We start from the raw sequence: 10,451 nt of genomic DNA, 5'->3' as shown, positions 1-10,451 counted from the left end.
CTGGTTAAAACTAGTACACATCAATAGGGCCCTGGTTAAAACTAGTACACATCAATAGGGCCCTGGTTAAAAGTAGTACTCAGTAAGGCCCTGGTTAAAAGTAGTACACTCAGTAGGGCCCTGGTTAAAAGTAGTACACATCAATAGGGCCCTTGTTAAAAGTAGTACACTCAGTAGGGCCCTGGTTAAAAGTAGTACACTCAGTAGGGCCCTGGTTAAAAGTAGTACACTCAGTAGGGCCCCGGTTAAAAGTAGTACACTCAGTAGGGCCCTGGTTAAAAGTAGTACACTCAGTAGGGCCCTTGTTATAACTAGTACACAGCAATAGGGCCCCGGTTAAAAGTAGTACACTCAGTAGGGCCCCGGTTAAAAGTAGTACACTCAGTAGGGCCCTGGTTAAAAGTAGTACACTCAGTAGGGCCCTGGTTAAAACTAGTACACATCAATAGGGCCCTGGTTAAAAGTAGTACACTCAGTAGGGCCCTGGTTAAAAGGAGTACACTCAGTAGGGCCCTTGTTATAACTAGTACACAGCAATAGGGCCCTGGTTATAACTAGTACACAGCAATAGAGCCCTGGTTAAAAGTAGTACACTCAGTAGGGCCAGCCTGATATCTACAGTTGAAGTCGGAAGTTTACATACACCTTAGCTAAATACATTTAAACTCAGTTTTTCACAATTCCTGACATTTAATACAACTAAAAATTCCCTGTTTTAGGTCAGTTAGGATCACCACTTTATTTTAAGAATGTGAAATGTCAGAATAATAGTAGAGAGAATGATTTATTTCAGCTTGTATTTTTTTCATCACATTCCCAGTAGGAAAGACGTTTACAGAAGTTTACAGAACATCAAACATTTCAGGTAGCCTTCCAAAAGCTTCCCACAATAAGTTGGGTGAATTTTGGCCCATTCCTCCTGACAGAGCTGGTGTAACTGAGTCAGGTTTGTAGGCCTCCATGCTCGCACACACTATTTCAGTTCTGCCCACAAATTTCTATAGGATTGAGGTCAGGGCTTTGTGATGGCCACTCCAATACCTTGACTTTGTTGTCCTTGAACCATAACTTTGGAAGTATGCTTGGGGTCATTGTCCATTTGGAAGACCCATTTGCGACCAAGCTTTAACTTCCTGACTGATGTCTTGAGATGTTGCTTCAATATATCCACGTAATTTTCCTACCTCATGATGGTAGGAAAATTGTTGTAATGTGCAGGTAGGAAAATTATTTTGTGATGTGCACCAGTCCCTCCTGTAGTAGCAAAGCACCCTAACAACATGATGCTGCCACCCCCATGCTTCACGGTTGGGATGGTGTTCTTCGGCTTACAAACCTCCCACTTTTTCCTACAAACATAACGATGGTCATTATGGCCAAACAGTAATATATTTGTTTCATCAGACCAGAAGACATTTCTCCAAAACGTACATTCTTTGTCCCCATGTGCAGTTGCAAACCGTAGTCTGGCTTTTTTTATGGTGGTTTTGGAGTAGTTGATTCTTCCTCCCTGAGCAGCCTTTCAGATTATGTCGATAGAGGACTCGTTTTACTGAGGATTTAGATAATTTTGTACCTGTTTCCTCCAGCATCTTCACAAGGTCCTTTGCTGTTGTTCTGGGATTGATTTGCACTTTTCGCATCAAGGTACGTTCATCTATAGGAGACCGAACGCATCTCCTTCCTGAGCGGTATGACGTCTGCGTGGTCCCATGGTGTTTATACTTGCGTAATATTGTTTGTACAGGTGAATGTGGTACCTTCAGGCGTTTGGAAATTGCTCCCAAGGATGAACCAGACTTGTAGAGGTCTACAATTTTTTTCTAAGGTCTTGTGTATTCCATGATGTCAAGCAAAGAGGCACTGAGTTTGAAGGTAGGCCTTGAAATACATCCACAGGTACACCTCAAATTGACTCAAATGTTGTCAATTAGCCTATCAGAAGCTTCTATAGCCATGACATCATTTTCTGGAATTTTCCAAGCAGTATAAAGGCACAGTCAACTTAGTGTATGTAAACTTCTGACCCACTGGAATTGTGATACAGTGAATTATAAGTGAAATAATCTGTCTGTAAACAATTGTTGGAAAAATTACTTGTGCCATGCAGATGTCCTAACCGACTTACCAAAACTATATTTTGTTCATTAACAAGACATTTGTGGAGTGGGTGAAAAACAAGTTTTAATGACTCCAACCTATGTGGATGTAAACTTCCGACTTCAACTGTAACATAAGGAGAGAAGTCAAACGAGAGAATGTCCAGGGACCCTGATGTTTCACTTGTTGACTACCTTCGAGGAAGCAACAGACGCCCATAAAACATAAAGCGCTCTCTTTTCCAGTAACTCTTTTACCCCAGGTGATTCCCAGATGAGCCATTATTCTAAACAATGCATGGTCTGTAAATATCACTTATCCTGAACACTGAAACCAGGAAGGCTGGAGCTATCTTTAAACTAGCTCTAAACCTATTATGGAGAGACAGATTAGCTTGGCAACAGTGGAAGTTACTGGAAGTAATGCCTTTTCCCGTTAAGGAGCCTGTCTTTGATACTTGGTTATTAAGTGAAACCAAAACCAACGTGAGGAAACGTGATCTGCAGAGCCTTCAGAAAGTATTCACACCCTTTGACTATTAACATTGTGTTGTGTTACAGCCTGAATTTAAAATGGATTCATTTGAGATGTTGTGCCGCTGATCTACATACAATATTCCACAATGTCAAAGTGGACATTTGTTTTTAGAAATGTTTACAAATTAATAAAATATAAAAATCTGAAATGTCTTTAGTCAATAAGTAATCAACCCCTTTGTTATGGCAAGCCAAAATAAGTTAACGAGTAAAAATGTGCTTATCAAGTCATATAATAGGTTGCATGGAGTCTGTGTACAATAATAGTATTTAACATTATTTTTAAATGACTACCCCATTGCTGTACCCCACAAATACAATTATCTGTAAGGTCCCTCAGTTAAGCAGTGAATTTAAAACAAAGATTCAACCACAAAGACCAGGAAGGTTTTCCAATGCCTTGCAAAGGATGGCACCTATTGGTAGACACTGAATATCACATTGAGCATGGTGAAGTTATTAATTACACTTTGGATGGTGTATCAATACACCCAGTCACAACAAAAATACAGGTGTCCTTTCTAACTCAGTTGCCGGAGAGGAAGGAAACCGCTCAGGGATTTCACCATGAGGCCAATGGTGACTTTAAAACAGTTGCAGAGTTTAATGGCTGTGATAGAACTGAGGATGGATCAACAACATTGTAGTTACTCCACAATGCTGACCTAATTGACAGAGTGAAAAGAAGGAAGCCTGTACAGAATAAAAAATATTCCAAAACATGCTTCCTGTTTCCAATAAGGCACTAATGTCTCTATTTAATCCGCATCGCGCATGTTCAGCTTTACAATGTGATTGAAATTGAAAGGCAATGTTTCCAATTTAGTGGAAACTGCATTTAGGGTAAACGCTTCATATGTTGGAAATCACCTTAACATTTCTATCACGGAATCTGTAAGTCCTAAAGTAATACTGCAAAAAATTGGCAAAGAATTTATTGTTATGTTTGGGGAAAATCCAACACAACACACCACTCAGTACCACTCTTCATATTTTCAAGCATGGTGGTGGCTGCATCATGTTATGAGAATACTTGTCATCGGCAAGGACTAGGGAGATTTTTAGGGCAAAATCCTAGAGGATATTTGTTTCCCAGAGACTGGGAGACAAATTCAACGTTCAGCAGGACAATAATCTAAAACTTACGGACAAATATACACTGGAGTTGCTTACCAAGACGACATTGAATGTTCCTGAGTGTCCAAGTTACAGTTTTGACTTAAGTCAGATTTTAAAATCTATTGCAAGACTTGAAAATGGCTGTCTAGCAATGACCAACAACCAATTTGACAGAGCTTGAAGAACTTTGAAAATAATAATGGGCGAATATTGTACAATCCAGTTGGGCAAAGCTCTTATGGAAACTTACCCAGAAAGACTCAAAGCTGTAATTGCTGACAAATGTGATTCTAACATGTACTGACTCATGGGGTTGAATACTTATCTCATCAAGATAGTGTTTTATTTTTCATGAATCTTTTAAAAATGTTCAAATCCTTCTTCCATTTTGACAGAGTATTTTGTGTACATTGTTGAAAAAAAAACATTTTAAATCGCAATTTGTAGCAACAAAACGTGGAAAAGTCAAGGGGTGTGAATACTGTCTGAAGGTACAGGATGTCCTCTACATGTGAATACTGTCTGAAGGTACAGGATGTCCTCTACATGTGAATACTATCTGAAGGTACAGGATGTCCTCTACATGTGAATACTATCTGAAGGTACAGGATGTCCTCTACATGTGAATACTGTCTGAAGGTACAGGATGTCCTCTACCTGTGAATACTATCTGAAGGTACAGGATGTCCTCTACCTGTGAATACTGTCTGAAGGTACAGGATGTCTGTCCTCTACATGTGAATACTGTCTGAAGGTACAGGATGTCTGTCCTCTACATGTGAATACTATGTGAAGGTACAGGATGTCCTCTACATGTGAATACTATCTGAAGGTTCAGGATGTCCTCTACATGTGAATACTATCTGAAGGTACAGGATGTCTGTCCTCTACATGTGAATACTGTCTGAAGGTACAGGATGTCCTCTACATGTGAATACTGTCTGAAGGTACAGGATGTCCTCTACATGTGAATACTATCTGAAGGTACAGGATGTCCTCTACATGTGAATACTATCTGAAGGTACAGGATGTCCTCTACATGTGAATACTGTCTGAAGGTACAGGATGTCCTCTACCTGTGAATACTATCTGAAGGTACAGGATGTCCTCTACATGTGAATACTGTCTGAAGGTACAGGATGTCTGTCCTCTACATGTGAATACTGTCTGAAGGTACAGGATGTCTGTCCTCTACATGTGAATACTGTCTGAAGGTACAGGATGTCTGTCCTCTACATGTGAATACTATGTGAAGGTACAGGATGTCCTCTACCTGTGAATACTGTCTGAAGGTTCAGGATGTTTTTTAAAACTTTTATTTAACTAGGCAAGTCAGTTAAGAACATATTCTTCTTTTCAATGACGGCCTGGGAACAGTGTGTTAACTGCCTGTTCAGGGGCAGAACGACAGATTTGTACCTTGTCATGTGAATACTGTCTGAAGGTACAGGATGTCCTCCTACTGTCTGAAGGTACAGGATGTCCTCTACATGTGAATACTATCTGAAGGTACAGGATGTCCTCTACATGTGAATACTGTCTGAAGGTACAGGATGTCCTCTACATGTGAATACTATCTGAAGGTACAGGATGTCCTCTACATGTGAATACTGTCTGAAGGTACAGGATGTCCTCTACATGTGAATACTGTCTGAAGGTACAGGATGTCCTCTACATGTGAATACTGTCTGAAGGTACAGGATGTCCTCTACATGTGAATACTGTCTGAAGGTACAGGATGTCCTCTACATGTGAATACTATCTGAAGGTACAGGATGTCCTCTACATGTGAATACTGTCTGAAGGTACAGGATGTCCTCTACATGTGAATACTATCTGAAGGTACAGGATGTCCTCTACATGTGAATACTGTCTGAAGGTACAGGATGTCCTCTACATGTGAATACTATCTGAAGGTACAGGATGTCCTCTACATGTGAATACTATCTGAAGGTACAGGATGTCCTCTACATGTGAATACTATCTGAAGGTACAGGATGTCCTCTACATGTGAATACTATCTGAAGGTACAGGATGTCCTCTACATGTGAATACTATCTGAAGGTACAGGATGTCCTCTACATGTGAATACTATCTGAAGGTACAGGATGTCCTCTACATGTGAATACTATCTGAAGGTACAGGATGTCCTCTACATGTGAATACTATCTGAAGGTACAGGATGTCCTCTACATGTGAATACTATCTGAAGGTACAGGATGTCCTCTACATGTGAATACTGTCTGAAGGTACAGGATGTCCTCTACATGTGAATACTATCTGAAGGTACAGGATGTCTGTCCTCTACATGTGAATACTATCTGAAGGTACAGGATGTCCTCTACATGTGAATACTATCTGAAGGTACAGGATGTCCTCTACATGTGAATACTGTCTGAAGGTACAGGATGTCCTCTACATGTGAATACTATCTGAAGGTACAGGATGTCCTCTACATGTGAATACTATCTGAAGGTACAGGATGTCCTCTACATGTGAATACTATCTGAAGGTACAGGATGTCTGTCCTCTACATGTGAATACTGTCTGAAGGTACAGGATGTCCTCTACATGTGAATACTATGAATACTAAGGTTCAGGATGTTTTCCAGTATAGCCTTCTGGCCTACTCTACGTGATAGATGTTAGGTTTTCCAGTTTAGCCTTCTGGCCTACTCTACGTGATAGATGTTAGGTTTTCCAGTTTAGCCTTCTGGCCTACTCTACGTGATAGATGTTAGGTTTTCCAGTTTAGCCTTCTGGCCTACTCTACGTGACACATATCTGGTGTATTATTGGTACCATGATTCTCTTAAATTTTTTGTTATTTTTACAAAAAGATGGAAGACAAACATTTCCATTATTCTATTCACTATAATGGTTATCCTGTTTTCTGATAACACTGCCTGCAGTACTGCGTTTGGCCTTGAATTTCCGTGGCTTCGAAGAGAGGAGACAGTCGTTCTCCCCTGGCCTGATGGACACTAAGAACAGGAAGTTAGGACCTAAGCCTGATGGATGGGCAGTAAGAACAGGAAGTTAGGACCTAAGCCTGATGGATGGGCAGTAAGAACAGGAAGTCAGGACCTAAACCTGATGGATGGGCAGTAAGAACAGGAAGTTAGGACCTAAACCTGATGGATGGGCAGTAAGAACAGGAAGTCAGGACCTAAACCTGATGGATGGGCAGTAAGAACAGGAAGTTAGGACCTAAACCTGATGGAGGGGCAGTAAGAACAGGAAGTTAGGACCTAGGCCTGATGGAGGGGCAGTGTTGGTTCCGTTTTTCTGTGCTCCGATTTATTTACTTAACAAATAAGGAACACTCAAAATGTGCACTCAGAAATCATAACAATTTTAATCAAAATACGGGTAGACAGAAGATCAAACATCACACATACAACTGATGTCTCTCCTGAGTTCTGCCAAATAGGAAAAGTCCCAAGTTATTTTACTAAGCCCGAAATCCAGCCCTAGTGATGTCACTGCATACGTCATTACCTTCTACTCATCAGACCAAGCCCATGCATGCACAGCTATACAAACTTGCAAGAAAGATACAATAGTTCCAATGTTTTCTAAGGGCTCAGCAGTAAATGTCCACTCCCCAAGTTGATTTATAGAGGTATGTCTGACTAGTCTCTTATCTCTTTCACTCCCCTGCAGGGTTATGTGTTTATCTTTGAGGTGCTTTTCTCACAGACTGTTTCCTTATAAGAAGCAGAGACTAGAAAATAAACTGTGAAACCATTTTAAATATATATAGGACCATATATATATATATATATATAGTTAATCTGAAGTCTAGGACCCTATAAATGTAGTGTTATAACCCTTCCCATTATATTAATACAACATAAGCATAATCAATTATTATAATACATTAAACATTTGGTGTAGCCCCTATCATGACCCCAATTTGACCCCACCCTTCACCCCAATGTGAAGCCAAGCTAAAAAATTAGTGCAAGGTTAAAAGATAAATGGTGGCTAAATGCCAGAGGGGATGAATCATTAACATAAAGAGGGGTTACTATGTGTGTGATGTAGGGATAAGACCAGTATAAAGGTGTGTACCAAGGCTGGACAGTCAGTTGTGTGTGATGTAGGGATAAGACCAGTATAAAGGTATGTACCAAGGCTGGACAGTCAGTTGTGTGTGATGTAAGGATGAAACCAGTATAAAAGCCAAGGCTGGACAGTCAGTTGTGTGTGATGCAGGGATGAAACCAGTATAAAAGCCAAGGCTGGACAGTCAGTTGTGTGTGATGTAAGGATGAAACCAGTATAAAAGCCAAGGCTGGACAGTCAGTTGTGTGTGATGCAGGGATGAAACCAGTATAAAAGCCAAGGCTGGCCAGTCAGTTGTGTGTGATGTAAGGATGAAACCAGTATAAAGGTGTGTACCAAGGCTGGACAGTCAGTTGTGTGTGATGCAGGGATGAAACCAGTATAAAAGCCAAGGCTGGAAAGTCAGTTGCTTCATGAACCAGCTCGGCTTCTGTTACTTTGTAATAAAGTCTATTTGAACTCACAAGCTCCAGTATTTGGGAAATATTATTAACTGAATATTTCCACAACAGAAGTCAGGACCTAAGCCTTATGGATGGGTAAGAACAGGAAGTTAGGACCTAAGCCTGATGGATGGGTAAGAACAGGAAGTTAGGACCTAAGCCTTATGGATGGTTAGGACCTAAGCCTTATGGATGGGTAAGAAAGGAAGTTAGGACCTAAGCCTTATGGATGGGTAAGAAAGGAAGTTAGGACCTAAGCCTTATGGATGGGTAAGAACAGGAAGTTAGGACCTAAGCCTGATGGATGGGTAAGAACAGGAAGTTAGGACCTAAGCCTTATGGATGGGTAAGAAAGGAAGTTAGGACCTAAGCCTTATGGATGGGTAAGAACAGGAAGTTAGGACCTAAGCCTTATGGATGGGTAAGAACAGGAAGTTAGGACCTAAGCCTTATGGATGGGTAAGAACAGGAAGTTAGGACCTAAGCCTTATGGATGGGTAAGAACAGGAAGTTAGGACCTAAGCCTGATGGATGGATGGGCCTTATGGATGGGTAAGAACAGGAAGTTAGGACCTAAGCCTTATGGATGGGCAGTAAGAACAGGAAGTTAGGACCTAAGCCTTATGGATGGTTAGGCAGTAAGAACAGGAAGTTAGGACCTAAGCCTTATGGATGGTTAGGCAGTAAGAACAGGAAGTTAGGACCTAAGCCTTAGGATGGATGGTTAGGCAGTAAGAACAGGAAGTTAGGACCTAAGCCTTATGGATGGTTAGGCAGTAAGAACAGGAAGTTAGGACCTAAGCCTTATGGATGGTTAGGCAGTAAGAACAGGAAGTTAGGACCTAAGCCTTATGGATGGTTAGGCAGTAAGAACAGGAAGTTAGGACCTAAGCCTTATGGATGGTTAGGCAGTAAGAACAGGAAGTTAGGACCTAAGCCTTATGGATGGTTAGGCAGTAAGAACAGGAAGTTAGGACCTAAGCCTTATGGATGGTTAGGCAGTAAGAACAGGAAGTTAGGACCTAAGCCTTATGGATGGGCAGTAAGAACAGGAAGTTAGGACCTAAGCCTTATGGATGGGTAGGCAGTAAGAACAGGAAGTTAGGACCTAAGCCTGATGGATGGGCAGTAAGAACAGGAAGTTAGGACCTAAGCCTGATGGATGGGCAGTAAGAACAGGAAGTTAGGACCTAAGCCTGATGGATGGGTAGGCAGTAAGAACAGGAAGTTAGGACCTAAGCCTGATAGATGGGCAGTAAGAACAGGAAGTTAGGACCTAAGCCTTATGGATGGTTAGGCAGTAAGAACAGGAAGTTAGGACCTAAGCCTGATGGATGGGTAGGCAGTAAGAACAGGAAGTTAGGACCTAAGCCTGATAGATGGGCAGTAAGAACAGGAAGTTAGGACCTAAGCCTTATGGATGGTTAGGCAGTAAGAACAGGAAGTTAGGACCTAAGCCTGATGGATGGGTAGGCAGTAAGAACAGGAAGTTAGGACCTAAGCCTGATAGATGGGCAGTAAGAACAGGAAGTTAGGACCTAAGCCTTATGGATGGTTAGGCAGTAAGAACAGGAAGTTAGGACCTAAGCCTGATGGATGGGTAGGCAGTAAGAACAGGAAGTTAGGACCTAAGCCTGATGGATGGTTAGGCAGTAAGAACAGGAAGTTAAGACCTAAGCCTGATGGATGGGTAGGCAGTAAGAACAGGAAGTTAGGACCTAAGCCTGATGGATGGGTAGGCAGTAAGAACAGGAAGTTAGGACCTAAGCCTGATGGATGGGTAGGCAGTAAGAACAGGAAGTTAGGACCTAAGCCTGATGGATGGGTAGGCAGTAAGAACAGGAAGTTGGGGAGGCAGTAAGAACAGGAAGTTGGGGAGGCAGTAAGAACAGGAAGTTGGGGAGGCAGTAAGAACAGGAAGTTGGGGAGGCAGTAAGAACAAGAAGTTGGGACCTAGGCCTGATGGATGGGCAGTAAGAACAGGAAGTCAGGACCTAAGCCTGATGGAGGGGCACTAACAGGAAGTTTGTTTCCCTCCTCCAGCACCATGCCTGTCAGTGTTTTGTGTGTGTCAATGTGTATCCTGTTGGTTTTCCATGGATCAGTTCACAGTAATGTGAAGACCAATATGGAGAAGACCAACATCCCCCATAATGTTTTACAGTTAAATAACCAACTCTCT

At 41.6% G+C, this 10,451-nt stretch overlaps 1 long non-coding RNA gene across 4 annotated transcripts; it reads right to left on the bottom strand.

Moving 5' to 3' along the window:
• Positions 1 to 6,641: 6,641 nt before the first annotated feature.
• On the bottom strand, positions 6,642 to 8,804 carry LOC124011321. Of its 4 annotated transcripts, none has more exons than XR_006834572.1 (3): positions 8,523 to 8,804; positions 8,349 to 8,424; positions 6,642 to 6,965 (listed from the first exon to the last, which is right to left on the bottom strand). It is a non-coding gene; the product is annotated as an uncharacterized LOC124011321 (long non-coding RNA). The 4 variants fall into 4 exon arrangements; XR_006834571.1 differs by having other exon boundaries at positions 6,642 to 6,801; XR_006834570.1 differs by lacking the exon at positions 6,642 to 6,965 and adding an exon at positions 6,971 to 7,006.
• Positions 8,805 to 10,451: the final 1,647 nt, after the last annotated feature.

The sequence above is a fragment of the Oncorhynchus gorbuscha genome, linkage group LG23, assembly GCF_021184085.1.
Source record: "Oncorhynchus gorbuscha isolate QuinsamMale2020 ecotype Even-year linkage group LG23, OgorEven_v1.0, whole genome shotgun sequence".
NCBI lineage: Eukaryota > Metazoa > Chordata > Actinopteri > Salmoniformes > Salmonidae > Oncorhynchus > Oncorhynchus gorbuscha.
The sequence above is the reverse complement of the archived record's forward strand: the minus strand, read 5'-3'. Positions and strand labels throughout refer to the sequence as shown.